Consider the following 17,942-nt stretch of genomic DNA (forward strand, 5'->3'; position numbering starts at 1 on the left):
AGAGTGAAGCAGTACGTTGGCCAATTTGAGGTCATCTTTGCGGTTGATTATGCGACTGCATAACCACTATACGGACAGTATATTGATCGTATAATCCCTCTTGAGTTTTTGTGGAGGGAGTTATGTGGTGCATTATGCGACCGCAGAACGAGTATGCGGACCGCATACTGGTCGCATACCTGGGCCGTAAGTTCAGGCCCCTGAGGGCCATTTCTGCGGTCACTTTGCGGACCGCATAACCATTATGCGGTCGCATATGCGACCGTAGACCTGTGTCGGGGCACCTATTTTTTTAATTTAAAACCCGACCCCCATTCCATTAAAACACCCCTTTAGTCCATTTTGAAGCTCATTTCTCATATTTCTAGTGTGAGAGAGAGAGGGTTCAAGAGGGAGGGACTAATTTTCATCAATCAATCTTCAACCATCACTCAAAGCTTGGAAATACTCAAGTAGAGCACCAAATTCTTCATCCAAAAAGGTAAGATTTCATCACCCCAGCTCTTAATTTCAAACATAGCTATAATGGGGTACTAGGGTAATACTTCATGGGTATGAGAGTGGTTCATCTTGCATGCATGTGATAAAGAGTGTGGGAAAAATAAAAAGTGAACTAGAACTATGAACATTTTCCTAATTTTGGGTTCAATTTGTATATTGCTAAAATAGATTGAGGTTGCTAAGGGTTCCGGATAATTGTAGAGTCTAAAGAAGTGCAATTGAGGTATGTATGGCTAACTATTTTCTTCTTAGAATTGAACTCCTAGTGTCCGAATAATTGGTGTAAGTTCCAACTTGATCATACTAAAATTGTTTGCCTTAGTGTGTTGGATTGAAAGATTCATGTTCCCTAATTATTTTAGATGGTTACCATGTCATCATGCTATTTGAGAACGAAATCATGATTTTCCAAGCTCCTTCCCTTATGTGTGAAATGCCTTATGTGATGGTACTTATCAACATGAATGATGATGTTATTTGAACGAATACAAAGGGAAAGACTTGAATTGTAAAATATTCCCAAGTGCCAAGAACTACTTAATAATTGAGGTTGTTTGTGCCATGTAACGAAAGATGGGAAAGAGTTGTGAATTGAGTGAACAATTGAAAGAGGTTATGTCTCAAGTGAGATGGCTTAGCCGATCGGGCCGAGATCGGATGCCATGTTGTACACATGGTGGCATTTGTGTTGGAATCATTGATTTACAATGTGGATATGGATATGTCTCACTTGAGATGGCTTAGCCGGTCGGGCCGAGACCGGACTCCGTGTAGAAACACGGTGGCATTGTGAGTTGTGGCTTTGGCACTAAAGATTATTAACCTAAAAAGATGGAAAGATTGAATTGGAAACTATGTGATCCTTACTTGGTGTTTCTTTGTATTTCTGTGAAGTACTTGTTGATTATTATGACTGCTTTCTCTTTGTTTCACTGTTCATTCTACTAAGATTGGTGTTTGGCTTACATACTAGTACTATTCGACAGTACTAACGTCCATTTTGCCGGGGGCGCTACATCTTTGAATGGATGTAGGTGGTTCCATCGCAGATAGTGCCGATCGCAGATAGTTGTGCTCTCTTTCTCTCCTCACAGCAGGCTTGGTGAGCCCCATTTCTCCCAGGGGTCATGTAGTAATTCTTTTGTATAAGTTTTCATATTTTAAGGTATAGCCGGGGCCTTGTTGCCGGCATAGTCATGATTGACTTTTGTATCACTAGAGGCTCCGTAGACGTTTATGTGGGTCATGTATGTATGTTAAGGTGGTCGTTGGATCGAGTTGTATTTTGGAAACTCAACTATGGCATAATGTATATAAGCATAAAAAAAACTAGCAACGTTTATATATTTATATAACTGATCTCTCCCCTGTTTTACAAATGGTGATGCGTTCCCTTTTTGGATTATGAATGAGTTGGGTAGGAAAGGTTTAATAGGCTTGCTCGACCGAGTTCACTCGGTTGAGCGCCGGTCGCGCTCTCCGAGGTTGGGGCGTGACAAAGCTAGTCCCACATGCTCATCCACAATTGGAACCTGCTCCTGAACTGGGGAAACTGGTGTATCTACATGTGTTGCCCTAGCTGCTATGCGAACTGCACCTCTGCCCATACCGCGGCCCCTACTGTGACCTCGACCTCTCGCGGCCCCGACTGGTGGTACTGGTAGCTGTCCACCCTGCCTGGTAGTACGTGTCCTTACCATCTGTGAGAGAATAGAACAATAGAAGTTTAGTTACCCGAATCAACATATTTGCATGACAAGAATTCAAGAATGTGAAACTTACTAAGGGTTCGGCAGCTTCTAGAAGATAAGTACAGACATTTCTGTATCGATCCGCAAGACCCTACTAAACCTGCTCATGACTCGTGAGACCTATGTAACCTAGGCTATGATACCAACTTATCACGACCCAAAAACCAACTGTCGTGATGGCGCCTATCATGGTACTAGGCAAGCCACTACTCAATTATCTTAACACAGTAAAAGCTTTAAAATTTTAGACGGAAGCAATTAATATTTAAGAAAACCATTTAGGAACAGCAATAAACCCGCTACACAATACAATCTATCCCAAAATCGAGGAGTCATCGAGTACATGGGCATCTATACTAGGAACAGTCTAATACAATGTCTAAGGAATAAGAACTGAAATGCGATAAAGATAATGAAGGAGAGCCAAGGCCTGCGAATGCCATGCAGCTACCTCGATAGTCTCTGGGATCAGCTGCTCAAATATCAACACCCGCTATGACCGGGAACACCTGGATTTGCACACGAAGTGCATGGTGTAGCGTGAGTACAACCAACTCAGCAAGTAACAATAATAAATAAGGAACTGAAATATAGTGACGAGTTATGCAATTATAGTTCATTATCAGAAATCTCAACAAGAAAGTATACTTTCTTTCAAATTCGGCAGTTTAAGTCAAAATCAATTTATAAATGCCAAGTTCGAGAAAAATCTTGATACAAAATCCCTGAGAAGTTTCAAAACAATGACATATAACAACTATGTGCAACAACAATAGAAGCAAATACCGCCTCCCAGGGCAACGGTCACTCAATCTTTCTCAATAGCTCATCACTCAGCTCTTATCCCTCAATACTCACACTCAATAGGTACCTGCGCTCACTGGGGGTGTACAGACTCCAGAGGGGCTCCTTCAGCCCAAGCACTATATCGTTGCGGCGTGCAGCCCGATCCCATATAAATATCCATAAGGCTCATTGTGGCATGCTACCCGATCTATATGTATATACAGCCCTGAGGCTCGTTGCGGCGTGCAACCAGATCTATATATACAGCCCTAAGACTCGTTGCAGCGTGCAATCCGATCCATATACATACATATAACTCACAACTCGGCACTCAGACCCTAACTCAGTCACCAACCTCTCTAGTCTCTCAGGCTCTCAAACTCATAAAAATCAGCCCAAACAAAGAAAATATAATATATTAGCAAGAAACAAGAAGAGACTGAGATATGATACACAAGTAAACCGTTACTGATTACAGAACAACAATTAGCAATTAATTCAACGAGTGCATGACCTCTGCGTGTCCCAACAGTGTAGTCACATAGCCTAAGCATGACTCCAAACATGATTTGCTGTTAAATATCTATAACACAGGGAGAGCATATAGCTAACAACAAGTTATTCAACTTTACAGTTCGACGGAATGGACCAAGTCATATTTCCTACGGTGCATGCCCACACGCCCGTCACCCAGCATGTGCGTCACCACCAAACAATCATATAATCATAAAAATCCGGGGTTTCATACCCTCAAGAACAGATTTAAAACTGTTACTTACCTCAAATAGCGCAAAACTCTACTCCAAAGTGCCTTTGCCTCTCGAATCGGTCTCCAAACTCCCCAAATCTAGCCACAAACAGTACAATACAATTAATATAGGCTAAAGGAATCAATTCCATAAGAAAAACACGAACTTATAAGCCAAAATCCGAAATTGGCTCAAACTAGCCCCCGGGCCCACGTCTCGAAATCTGACAAAAGTTACAAAACCTGAAAGTCCATTCACTCACGAGTCTAACCATACCAAATTTATCAAAATCTAACACCATTTGGTCATCCAAATCCCCAAAATGCACTCTCCAATTCTCTAGCCCTAAACCCCCAAATGTCACCTTAAAAACTCACCAACTAGGTGTAAAATCAGTGGGGAAACATCATTATTGAAGATAAATGGACACAGGGAGCTTACCTCAGTAATTACTTCAAAATCCCTCTAAATATCTTCCAAAATTCGAGCTCAAAGTGGTGAAAATGGTGAAAAATCTCGAAGTCCCGTATTTATATGCTCTGCCCAGGCCTTTCGCATCTGCGGCCTCTCATTCGCACCTACGGAACCGCTTCTGCGGTTATACCTCCGCTCCTACGGAAACCACTTAAGCCACTGGGCTTGCACCTGCACTCTAGGTCTCGCACCTGCGGAGGCGCTTCTGCGGCCCTTCGTCCGCTTCTGCGGAAATGCCCAAGCCTTCAAACTTCGCATCTGCGGAGCCATTCACGCATCTGCGGGCTCGCAGATGTGCATCCTCCTATGCACCTGCATCCCCTGCCCTTCCTGGCCTTGCCCGCTTCTACGGCCTCCCTCTTTGCTTCTGCGGGATTTCACCTACGATGAAACTTTCGCAGGTGCGATTACACCAGCTGAGTCCAAACTTCAGTAGTCTTCCAACTTCAAAACTTGGTCCGTTAACCATCCGAAATCAACCCGAGGCCCCTGGGAGCTCAACCAAATATACCACCAAGTCTTATAACCCAATACAAACTTAGTCGAATCCTCAAATCACCTGAAACAACCTCAAAACACGAATTACATACGGATTCAAGCCTAATAAACTTAGAAATTTCCAAATTCTACAAACGATGCCGAAACCTATCAAATCACGTCCGATTTATCTCAAATTCTGCACACAAGTCATAAATGACACCATAAACCTACTCCAACTTTCGGAAATCCAATCCGACCTTGATATCAAAAAGTCCACTCCCGGTCAAACTTTTCAAAATTCCAACTTTCACCATTTCAAGCCTAATTCTATTCTTGATCTCCAAATCACAATCCGGACATACTCCTAAGTCCATAATCACCCAACGGAGCTAACGAAATCATCAAAATTCTAATCCGATGTCGTTTACATATAAGTCGACATCCGGTCGACTTTTCCAACTTAAGCTTTCAATTAAGAGACTAAGTGTATCAATTCACTCTGAATTCTCTCCGGACCCGAACCAACTAACTCGATAAGTCATAAAGCAATAGTGAAGTACAAAAATGAGCAGAAAAAGGGGAACGGGGCTACATCTCTCGAAACAACCGGTCGGGTCATTACACTGAATTTATACAACTCCCCAAAGACTGGTAGTACAAATCATGAGCTTCTAAGATATAGAGTTTACAAAGCTGATTTGAAATAAAATACACCATCTATTTGAAATATATATGAACAAATTTGAAATACTAAAGCTACCAAAATCAAGAGGCAGCTATGACTGGAACGCAGGTACATCTTCAGATCCAGCTCCCGTTGTACGCAACTACATCAACATCCAACATTTGCACACAAGGTGTAGAAGTGTAGTATGAGTACAACCTACCCCATGTACTCAATAAGTAACAAACCTAACCTTAGGTTGAAAGTAGTGACGAGCTGGGATAAGGGTCAGAGTCCAACTCCAATAGCCAGCAATAGTTCATACCAATATAATTAAGATGGTACAAGAAATAACTCAGCTGGTTCACAATTACAGAAAATAGGCATGCTTTCAAGTATAACATTAGATCCCAGATCTTTCACCGAAAACCTCAAAAATATATGAATAAGTTTGAAAACTGTGATTTTTCCAAAAATAAAAAAACCTTTTAACAATAAATAAGTTGTTTCATTTTCAGATAGCATGAGGAAGATGTATCTCTATGCCTACATGTCAATATACAGGTTAAATCATGAAGGTCACCAAAACCAGGTAGTATGATGAAATGCATCTCTATGCATATATCTCAAGTACGCATGCCAAATACAATGCATCTTAAAGATGAACTCATGAACTCACTCTCAGAGTACTCAATCACTCAGTACGGTACGAGACAGGTCTAGCCTAGGAAAGATCCATCCCTCAATATAAATGTATAGGGCAACTCCATGCCTAGGGAACTCCATCTCAGATGTGAATATATAAGGCAACTCCATGCCCGGGGAACTCCATCCCAAATATAATATACACTGTGCTCATTGTGGGGGTGCAGACTCCGGAGGGGATCCTTTAGCCCAAGCGCTATAATAAGCCAGGTCCAGGCATAAATAGATAAAAACATGCTGCAACGTGCAGCCCGATCCTATAAATATCACTCATAATCAGGCCCTCGACCTCACTCAGTCATCAATCTCTCCAGTTTCTCGGGCTCACAATGTCATGAAACTAGCCCAAAATGATGATATGATGTATCAATAAATAACAACAGAGACTGAGATATGATTTGCAATGAATGAATATGATTGAGTACAAAATTATAATTTAAACATATAATTCGACAACAGAATTGACCTCAGTGGGTCCAAATAATACTAGCATTTACCTAAGCATGATTTCTAATATGAGGCATCGGTGAGCTTCTCTAACATAGGAAAAATACAAGTTAATTGACTACACAACTCTACAGAATCGACTGACTCTAAATTTCTATGGTGCACGCCTACACGCTCGTCACCTAGCATATGCGTCACCTCCAAACAAATCACATAACATGTATAATCAGGGTTCATACCCTCAGATCCAAGTTTAAAAGTGTTACTTACCTTGAACAAGCCAAATCCAATACCGAGCAAGCCAAGCGATGCTCATACCGCACGTACCGACCTCCGAATGGCTCGAAACTAGCCAAAAGCAACTCAAATATATCAAATAATGCCAAAGGAAACAAACCCAAATGATAAAGATCAAATCTTTAGTCAAAAGCCCAAAATCAACCCAAAAGTCCAACCTGGGCCCGCACCTCGGGACTCAACAAACTTATAAAATCCGATAACACATTCAATTACGAGTCCAACAATACTAGTTTCACTCAATTCTGACTCTGAATCGATGTTCAAAACTCAAAAACTCACTCTATGAAACTTTACGCTAAAACCTCCAATGTCTCTTTAAAATTCATAATCCAATTACCAAAAATGAAGATGGATTCGCAAAATATAATCAAAACCGAGTGTAGAACACTTATCCCAATCCACATGATGAAACTTGCCTCAAAACGTACCTCAAACCGAGCCCCAAATCTCAAAATATGATAAAAGAAGCAAAAACCTTGATTTTATAGCTTCTGCCTAGCAAATCCCGCATATGCGGTCACATTGTCGCACCTGCGACCTCCGCTTCTGCAGAACAACTTCACTTCTGTGAAGTCTCTCTAAAGACCAGCCTTCCACACCTGCGAGACTTTCCCCGCTTTTGCGCACATGCAGGTGCGGTGCAAAATCCCGCTTCTATGCTCAATCTCGCTTCTACGCCCATGGACATCGCTTCTGTGTGACGCAGATGCGCCTCAAGCTCTGCATTTGTGATCTTCCTCACCCAGCTCTCACCTCGCTTCTGTGACTCCTTTGTCGCTTCTGCGACCATCGCACCTGCACAAACCAGTCGCAGGTGCGATCACACCAGATCCTGCCACCAGCAGCTTTAGCCAAAAATGATCCAATCGATCTGAACCTCGTCCGAAACTCTTTCGAGCCACTCGGGTCCCCGTCCGAATATACCAACTAGTCCTATAACATAACACGGACCTACTCAAGACCTCAAATCACACATAACAACACCAAAATGATAAATCGCACCTCAAATCGAACTTAATGAACTTTGAACTTTTCAACTTTCAAAACTCGTGCCGAAACATATCAAATCAACCCGGAATGGACTCAAATTTTGTACATAAGTCCCAAATGACATTACTGTAACGATCCGGCAGGTCGTTTTGTGTATTACAGCCATGTTCCCCCATTTACTGCTCGCTTTATGCTTTACCATTATTGTATGACTTGTCGAGGTAATTAGTTCGGGTCCGAAAGGATTTCGGAGTGAAATTAGACACTTAGTCTCATAACTAAAAACTTAAGTTGGAAAAGTTGACCGGATATTGACTTATGTGTAAACGACCTCGGATTTGAATTCTGATGATTCCAATAGCTCCGTTGGGTGATTTTGGACTTAGGAGTGCGTCTGAATTGTGATTCGGAGGTCCATGGTTGATTTTGGCTTGAAATGGCGAAAGTTAAATTTTGGGGAAGTTTGACCTGGGGGTTGACTTTTTGATATCAGGGTCGGAATCCAATTCTGGAAATTAGAATAGGTCCGAAATGTGAAATGTGACGTGTGTGCAAAATGTGAGGTCAATCGGACTTAATTTTATAGGTTTCGGCATCGGTTGTGGAAGTTGAAGTTTCAAAGTTCATTGATTTTGAATTTAGGTGTGATTCGACATTTAGATGTTGTTAGGTGTGATTTGAGGCCTCAAGTAGGTCTGTATTATGTTATAGGACTTTGGGTATATTTGGTTGAGGTCCCAGGGGCCTCGGGTGAGTTTCAGACGAGGTTCGGATCAATTTTGTTGCATATTGCATTGTTAAAGGATGTTGGTTCTAGTGTTTTCGCACTTGCGGAAATGGGCTCGCAGGTGCAATGGTCGCAGGTGCGACAAAGGCGTTGCAGATGAGAGATAAGAGTTGGATGAGGAGGCCCGCAGAAGCGGAAGCTAGGGTGCATATGCGCATGCGCAGAAGTGGCCAATATGCGCAGAAGCGCGATCGAGGTGTGGTCCTAGGCATCGCAGAAGTGATCAGGGCTGGCCAAGATGTTCTCGCAGAAGCGAGATTTTTCCCGCAGAAGCGAAGGTCACAAATGCGACCTCTAGTCCGCTGGTGCTGATTGACTGGACAGAACCCTTTAAGTTCGAGGGTTCGCGATGTTTCACCCATTTTCGGATTTTGGAGCACAGTTCAGGAGCCTTTTGGAGCAATTTTTCATCACAGGGATTGGGTTAAGTGTTCTACACTTGGTTTTGATCTTATTCCATGAATCTACCTTCGTTTTTGGTGATTGGATTGTGTATTTTAAAGAAGAAATTGGGGGTTTTGGCCTAAAGTTTCATAATATGAATTTCTGAGTTTTGAACATTGGATTGGAGTCAGATTTGAGTGAAACTAGCATGGTTGGACTCGTAATTGAATGGGTTGTCGGATTTTGTGAGTTTTTTGGGTTCCGAGATGCGGGCCCGGGTGTGATGTTTGGCCGGTTTTGGGTTTTGATTAAGGATTCGATCTTTATCATTTGGAATTGTTTCCTTGGGCTTTATTTGATGTATTTGAATTGCGTTTGGCTAGTTTTGAGCCGTTCGGAGGTCGTTACGCATGTGATGGCATGTTTGGAGCATTGCTTGGCTTGCTCGGCATTGGTATTGACTTGTTCGAGGTAAGTAACTCTTCTAATCTTGGAGCTGAGGGTATGAAACCCCGAAATACGTGTTATGTGATTTGTGTTGAGGTGACGGGCGTGTGGGCGTGCACCATGTGAATTGGGACTCTGCTATTTTCCATGGCACTGTATAGTGGTCCCACTTTGTTAATGTCCGTGTTTTTACCATGTGATAAAGTAATTGAGCTGTCAATAATGCTAGATAACATGTTTAGGCTTTATGACGATACTGCTAGGACCCATAGTGGTCGTTTCTTGCTGCTATTTCACTGATTTCATTGATATTTCGTACTCAGTCATATTCATGCATTCATATCATATCTCAGTCTCAGTTATTTATTGATATATCATATCATTGTTGTCAGGCTATTTTCATGACATTGTGAGCCCGTGAGTGAGACTCGAAAGATTGATGACTGAGTGAGGTCGGGGGGCCTGTTTGTGAGGATGTTGACACTATAGAACGTGAGTTGTCCGTGCGATTCCAGATGTTGATATATAGCACGTGAGTTATTCGTGCTATTCCATGTATTGATATCATGGCACGTGAGTTGTCCGTAGAGCACGTGAGTTATCCGTGAGGATATAGTGCTTGGGCTGAAAGGAGCCCCTTCGGAGTCTGTACACCCCCAGTGAGCGCAGTCGACTATAAATATGGATCGAGTTGTACGCTGCATCGGGTATTGCACAACGCTGAGTGATTGAGTGTGCTGAGCATAGTCAGAGATAATGCAAGACGGTGAGATTGAGTACTCTGAGAGTGTAAGTACATGAGCTCATCATCGAGATACATTGCATTTGACATGCATACTTGAGATACATGCATAGAGGTGCATTTCCTTCTGCTACCCAGTTTTGGGGACATTTATGATTTTACCTATATCTTGACATGTAGGCATAGAGAAGTACTTTCCTCATGCTATCTGAAAATGAAACATCTTACTATTTGTTGAAAGGAGTTTTGGGAAACACCCCAGTTTTCAAACTTACTCGTATTTTGGCTTTTTCGGTAAAAGATTTGGGTTTTCACTGAGATACTTGAAAAGAAATGCCTATTTTTCTGGAACTGTGAACAAACTGAGCCTTTTATTTCTTAGATACTCTTTTGTTATTGTACTATGCTGTTATGAACAGTTGTGGAATATTGGTGTTGGACCCGACCTTTTTGTTAGCTCGTCACTATTTTCAACCTAAGGTTAGGTTTGTTACTTATTGAGTACATGTGGTCGGTTGTACTCATAGTACACTTCTGCACCTTGCGTGCAGATGTTGGTTGTTGATGTTGCTGTGTTCGATGAGAGATGGATTTGAAGATGTACCTGCGTCCCGGTGGCAGCTGCCTCTTGTTCGTGGTAGCCTTAGATCTATAAAACTCTGTTTATGTACTTTTCAAACAAATGATGTATTTACTTCATTTCAGCTTTGTAAGATCTATTCTTAGAAGCTCATGATTTGTACTACCAGTTCTTTAGAATGTATCTGATTCAGATAATTTCTTTACTTAATTGCTTTATTGATTATTATTGGAATTGGTTAGTGGTTAACTCGCTTACCTACCGGGTTGGGTTAGGTGCCATCACCACTAATTAGATTTTGGGTCGTGACAATAATGAAGTTATTCCAATTCCCGTAACCACAATCCGAATCTGATATCTTCAAAGTCAACTCTCGGTCAAACTTATGAACTTTCCAAACCTTCAAATTTCTAACTTGCGCCAATTAACACTAAATCCTTCTAGAATTATCCAAATGCAAATCCGGGCATACGCCCAAATCCGAAATCACCATCCGGACCTAACGGAACCCTCAAAACTCCGTTGCGTGGTCAAATAAATAAAAGTCAAACTTGGTCAACTCTTCCAACTTAAAGCTTCAAACATGAAATTCATTCTTCCAAATCACTTCCAAATAACCTGAAAACCAAAACCGACGATTCGCACAATTCATAATACATCATACGGAGCTACTCATGCCCTCAAACTGCCGAGCAAAGTGCAAATGCTTAAAATGACCGGTCCGGATGAGTTTAATGAGAATTAATATAAAAAAATAATGCAAAAAAATATTAAAACAAAAACATATAATATTTCATAAATAAATTACTTAAAACTAAAAATAAGATAATAACTCTTTGAATAAAAGTATTATTCAAAACAAAGAACAAAAAAAAACTAAACATCCATTCCATCATCGTCGTCAGACCCACGAGTGGCTTCAAGACTATCATAGGAGCCATCTCTGGCCAGCATCTCCAGCATGTCGAGCTTGGTGTTGATTTCTTCCAAATCCCTTTCGTACTTGTCTATGAACTCATCGAGTTTCAACTCGTATGCCTCTATGATATCTTGTTTTATTTCATCAATGATTTGCTTGATGACAACATCCATTTTTCTCTTTTGTTTTTTATCAATTGAAAATATATATGTTTGAGTGAATAAATTCACAAGGCATAGCATACTTATATAGGTGAAAAAACTTATGCATTGTATATGAAAAGGCATAAAGGAATTTTGAACGTCCAGTGTAAAGGGTGCATGAATGTCACAGAAATATAATTATTACACTAACACATACCCCAATGCAAAATAATTACTATATTAAATGTGTTTGTTACATTTTATGGTTAAAAATGTACAAAACATACTCATGTATAGTACCATTAATGCATGCTAAAACTTCATGCTAATGCATGCTAAAATTATTTAATTACTTTGCTAAAATTTTATACCAAAACATGCTGAAGTTTTGTAACGTATTCTAGAGTTTTGTACCACCTTGTCACGACTAGTTGGATTTTGGGTCGTGACAAGGTGGTATCAGAGCTCTAGGTTCATAGGTTCTACAAGTCATGGGCAAGTGTCTAGTAGAGTCTTGCGGATTGGTATGAAGATGTCCATACCTATCTTCGAGAGGCTACAGGACATTTAGGATATACTTCCCATCTTTCTTTCCATATTGTGCGGCATTGATTCAACTTGAAGCGTAACTCTTTAATTCCTTCCAAGCATTCGTATGCGCACATGAGCTCTCGGTATCAGCTGTGCATCGCCTGCTTGTGATTCTATGAACGAGGTTCAAGATATGTATTCTGTGTTTTGGTGATGGGCCAGTCTAGAGTACTTGAGGCCATGGTTAGACCGTAGCTTGAGCTCGGTAGCTTCAGTGGAAACTTATACATTTGAACTCATATGTCCGGTAATGTCCCTACGAGAGAAATTTGTGGCTCGGTGAGCGGTGAAATGGCTTTGTGATGAGTACGGTGTAACTGCGGGATGTGTTAAGACGATTTGAATGTGACGAGAAGTGTTTCCTTGGAATGTAAAGGAAAGGCCATTGGGTGCTTGATTTTTATTTTGATGTGATGTACAGTCTCGAGTATTAATGTTTTGAAGGATCTTTCACGTTGTTAAATTTTGGGACAAATTAAATTTTCATATCTGGTTAATGAGTTTGGACTCAGAAAATTAAGTGATCTTATAGTAATTGTAACTGCGAAAGGGTATAACAAGATACTAATTTAAGGTTAAGCAGGTGGGTTATCTCCTGCAGGGTAATCTACGTAGGTGTGTTCCTTATAATATGAATGAAGAGTCTTTTTTCTGCCAGCGGGGCGTATGTGTTGAGATTTGAATTTGAATCTGGTTGAGAAAGTTGACTTGAGTGTTAAGAGAATGAATGCGAGTCTAGCGGACGATTGAGGTATTTTTATGATTGGCGTTGTATGAGCTTGAGAAGAATTTTTGTTGTACTGACTACGGTATTATGACAGTAATAGAGTATGGGTATTGTGAATTATGGAGTATTTTAATCTCTGGCTTTGAGCCAAGTGGGGGAGTTTGCTATTGACAATTCAATTCATGGTTATGTGTTAAATTTTAATTTTGGTCTGAGGCATACTTATGGATTAGTTATGACTGGCAGAGGTTGAGTTCGAGAATGACTCGAGTAAGGAAATTTCTGGAATCGGGTTATGGCACTTTAGGAATATTTGAAAATCATGGGAATCATAAAATAATTAAGTGGTTATTCGCGAAGGATGTAGTGTACAAGGAGTGGGAATTTGCTCGGTTGCTTAGGAGTATGGGTTACTCCCTTGGGTGTGGGTATGTTAATGGGGCACAGGTCGTTCCGTCCGTTTGGTCGGTTTAATTGAGATTTGAGTAGAGTGGATGACTCTCAAGAATGGTTCTAATGGATTCAAGATTTATATGTAGCGATTTGGAATTTTCAAGATGTGTATATGGCTAGAAACTAAGAGTTACATTGGATGGTGTCGAGACGGCCGGTCGTTTCGGGAGTTATAGCCCCGTTTTCCCCATCTATGTTTCCTTTATGCTCTTAAGCTATATTATGATATACCAGGTTAGTTGTTTCGGGCCCGAAGTGGTTTCGGAGTGGAATGAGACCCTTAGTCTCTTATTTAGAACCTTAAGTTAGAAAAGTCAACCGGATGTTGATCTATGTGTAAACAATCTCGGATTTTAATTCTAATGGTTCTGTTAGCTCCGTTATGTGATTTTGGACTTAGAAGTGCGTCCGAAATGTGATTTGGAGGTCCGTGGTAGAATTAGGCTTGAATTGACGAAATTGGAAATTTGGCGATTTCGGTCGGCAGTGGAAAATTTTGATATCGGGGTTGGAATGGAATTTCGGAAGTTGGAGTAGGTTTGTAGTGTCATTTGTGACGTGTGTGCAAAATTTGAGGTCATTCGGACGTGGTTTGGTTGGTTTCGGCATTGGTTGCCGAATTTAAAAATTTAGAAGTTCTTAGGCTTGAATCTGAGGGTAATTTGGTGTTTGGATGTTGTTTTGAGTGATTCGAAGGTTCGACTAAGTTTGTATGTTGATATAGGACTTGTTGGTATTTTTGGTTGAGGTCCCGAGGGCCTCGGGATGATTTCGAAAGGTTAACGGGAAGTTTGAAGTTGGAAAAATGCAGTTGGTGCTGTTGTTCTGGTTTGGCCGCACCTGCGGGTTGGGAACCGCATGTACGAGTTTCGCAGGTGCGGAATTTAGTTGTAGGTGTGGGGTTTGGAAGCCTGGGGTTTTATCGCAGAAGCGGATGAGGGGTCGCACCTGCGAGACCGCAGGTGCGGGTTTTAGGACCTTAAGTGACTTCCGCAGATGCGGGCTTTTGGGGCGCAGAAGCGGAGGCCGCATGTGCTCTATTTGAACCGCAGATGCAGTTTTGCTCGGCAGAAAGGCATAAATTGAACCCTTCGCGAATTTTTGGTCATTCTTCACAATTTTAACTCGGTTTTTGGAGCTTTTGGAGAGTTTTGAAGAGAGAATCAAGGGGATTTCATTGAGGTAAGTTACTTGAGCCTAATACTCGTATATATGGTGATTTTTTCGTTGTTTAATCATTGTAACTAGTGAAAATGAGGGGTTAGGGCTTGGAAATTTTTGGAGAGTAAATTAAGGATTTGAAGGACCAAACGATGTCGGATTTTGATGAATTTGGTATGGTTAGACTCGTGAGTGAATGAGCTTTCTAGTTTTGTGAATTTTGTCGGATTTCGAGACGTGGGCCGGGTTTGAGCCAATTTCGGGTTTGGGTCTAATTTTGAAGCCTTTCTTGTGGAATTCATTCCATTAGCGTATATTGATGGTATTTTACTGATTGTGAATAGATTTCGAGCATTTAGAGGCCGAGTCCAGAGGCAAGAGCATTGCGGAGTAGATATTTGACCGATTTGAGATAAGTAACGATTGTAAATCTAGTCCTTAGGGTATGAAACCCCGGATTTTGTATCATTCTACTATTTTTAGTGACGCAAATGCTAGGTAACGGGCATGTGGGCGTGCACTGTTGGGGATTTATGACTTGGTCCACCCCGTAGCAACTGTAAAGTTGCATACTTTGTTGAAACCATATGATACTTATATATTTTAGAAAGAATTTCTGTAAATTGGGCTGAATGCCATGTTTGGGCCTTGCGCCAATGCTGTTTGGACCCTTAAGGGCTGTTTCTTACCATCCTCTCATTGTTTTTGATTGAAAATCTATATCCAGTCATGTTTATACTTGTTTACCACATAACTCAGTTTTATGGCTCTATTTTGATGCATATAAATGTTTTGGGCCGAATGCCCTGTTTTACTGAAATGCCCGAGTGGCTTGAGAGGTTTATGACTAAGTGAGGCCGAGGGCCTGATTTGTGAGGATGAGTGTGGATCGGGGCTGCCCGCCTGCAGCATACTTTATTATTATAGCACGTGAGTTATCCGTGCAGATTACAGCGCTTGGGCTAAAGGAGCCCCTCCGGAGTCTGTACACAGCCCCAGAGAGCGCAGGTACCTACTGAGTGTGACTGCCGAGTGCTGAGTGCTGAGTGACTGGGAGGCATGAGTGATTGTGAGGTATACCCGAGTGGCAAGAGTGATTGTGAGGTATGCCCGAGTGGCACGAGTGACTGTGAGGTTTGCCCGAGGGGCTGTTTATGATTTTATCATTTTTGCTCACCTTTGCATTTTTCCTCTGTTTGAAAACTGTTGAAAAAAATATCTTTAAATGATTTTTACTGGAACTGGGTTTAAACGAGATGTTTTGATTCAAATCCTGATTTTTAAAGCATGTGGTAATTTACTGAGATTTCCTTATATGAACGTTATATGCTTTATTGCTCGTCACTACTGCTCAGTCTTCATTTATTGTTGTTACTTACTGAGTTGTCATACTCACGTTACTCCCTGCACCTTGTGTGCAGATCCAGGTGTAGCTGGACACGGTAGCAGTTGTTGATTGTTCTGATTGCAGATTTTCCTGGGGATAGCAAGGTAGCTGCCTAGCGATCGCAGCCGTGCTCTTCTCCCTCTTATCTTCCTCTAGTTGTATTTAGTTATTTTCCAGGCTGAGTTAGCCTTGATATTGTTAGACAGATTGTAGTAGATGCTCATGACTAGTGACACCCCGATGTCGGGCTTTTCCTTCTGCACTTTTATTTTGATTGGAACTCCTTTACGAAGGTTTTTATGTTAAATAACATTAAAATTATCTTTGAAATGAAAATATCGGTTTGTTTTGGAAATGAGTCGGCTTGCCTAGTTCCACGATAGGCGCCATCACGACAGGGGTTAGTTTAGGTCGTGACAATTGGATGGTGTCAAGACTTGCGGTAATTCTGTATGACTATGGATTCTATATTTTAGTATAAGAAAAAGGAAAGAGGAACAATTTTAAATTCACATAAGGTCTTTCGGAGTGGATGTCTCGGTTGCGGTGTTTTTGGGGTATTTAAAAGGGAATTCGGTGGCTTATGGGCCTTAGGGCGTTGTGGTTTTATACTAGGGTCTCTTGTGTGGTGAATTTTATTTTAAGGGTCGTGGTGTTCCAGCAAGGAGAAGTATCAGTTTGAAGGCAATTTGGAAGTGACTTGGAAAAATAGGACAGCGTGGTAGTTGTAGACTAGGAGTTCTCAAGAGCAGGTTATTTCATGGTTGGGGACTGTGAAGTCATGGTCAAAGCTAGCTAGATGATAGTATGTGTTATGATTCAGTCATTGTGGGCTTTCATAGGGTTATTTATCCATGTGTGGGTGCCCGAAGTTGATTTGGGGGTCCATTGGTAGGCCCAATTAGGGTGTGTATTCTACACCGAGTCAGATTGGTTGGCTCCATACTACTATTGTTGAGGGATGTGCCATTTGGTTGTTGTTGATCTTATTTGTGTTCCGATATGTTCGGTGAGTTACTCTTCTATGCTACGAGGGGTTGTGATTCATTGGTTGTATGCACCCATAGTGCAGTTCTATTGGGGCCTTATAGCGGAATTTGCACGAGATGGGTATTTGGGTGATGCATGAGTGGTTGCGCATTGGTTATGTTCTTTCGAGTTTGTGGGGCATTGTTTCATTTGCTTCTGCATGGTTATGGCAATGCACTTTGAGTACTTGATGTCGGATTGCACGTGGTTTTTGATTTTGAGCATGGTGGCTGAGGTATTTCATATGGATCAGTGTTTGGATGGGGTCGCGCATTGCGGCAGAGTTATGTTGAGATATAATCCTTGGTGTTAGATTCGTGTGTTATGGTTCTACGGTGTGTGATGGGTTCTTAGCATTGCGTTGTCGAGCATGCGGGACGGTTCTCTTGTTTGTGTCATTTTTGTGATTGAGTACATCTGGAATGTTGCTTATTGGTGCACGGGTTGTGGCTTTAGATAGTATTGGTGTGGCATGTCAGTAGAGTAGTTGGTATTTGATAAGATGAAGTCGTCGGATCTAGGATGGATGCTATCAGATTTGATTGTGGTATATTTGGAAGGATAATATCGAAAGTTGGCTTAGAAGTTTGCTATGGTTCTTGTCGAAAGAGAGGGAGCTCCACGACTGGTGGATCTGATGAATGGTTATGAGTTTTTACGTGTTTCTTTCATCATCGGTAGTGTACGAAGGTTTTAGAATAGAGTCTTGTTTTATATAAGATTTATTACTGGCATTGGGTTGTTT

This window comes from Nicotiana tomentosiformis, chromosome 6, assembly GCF_000390325.3.
Source record: "Nicotiana tomentosiformis chromosome 6, ASM39032v3, whole genome shotgun sequence".
NCBI lineage: Eukaryota > Viridiplantae > Streptophyta > Magnoliopsida > Solanales > Solanaceae > Nicotiana > Nicotiana tomentosiformis.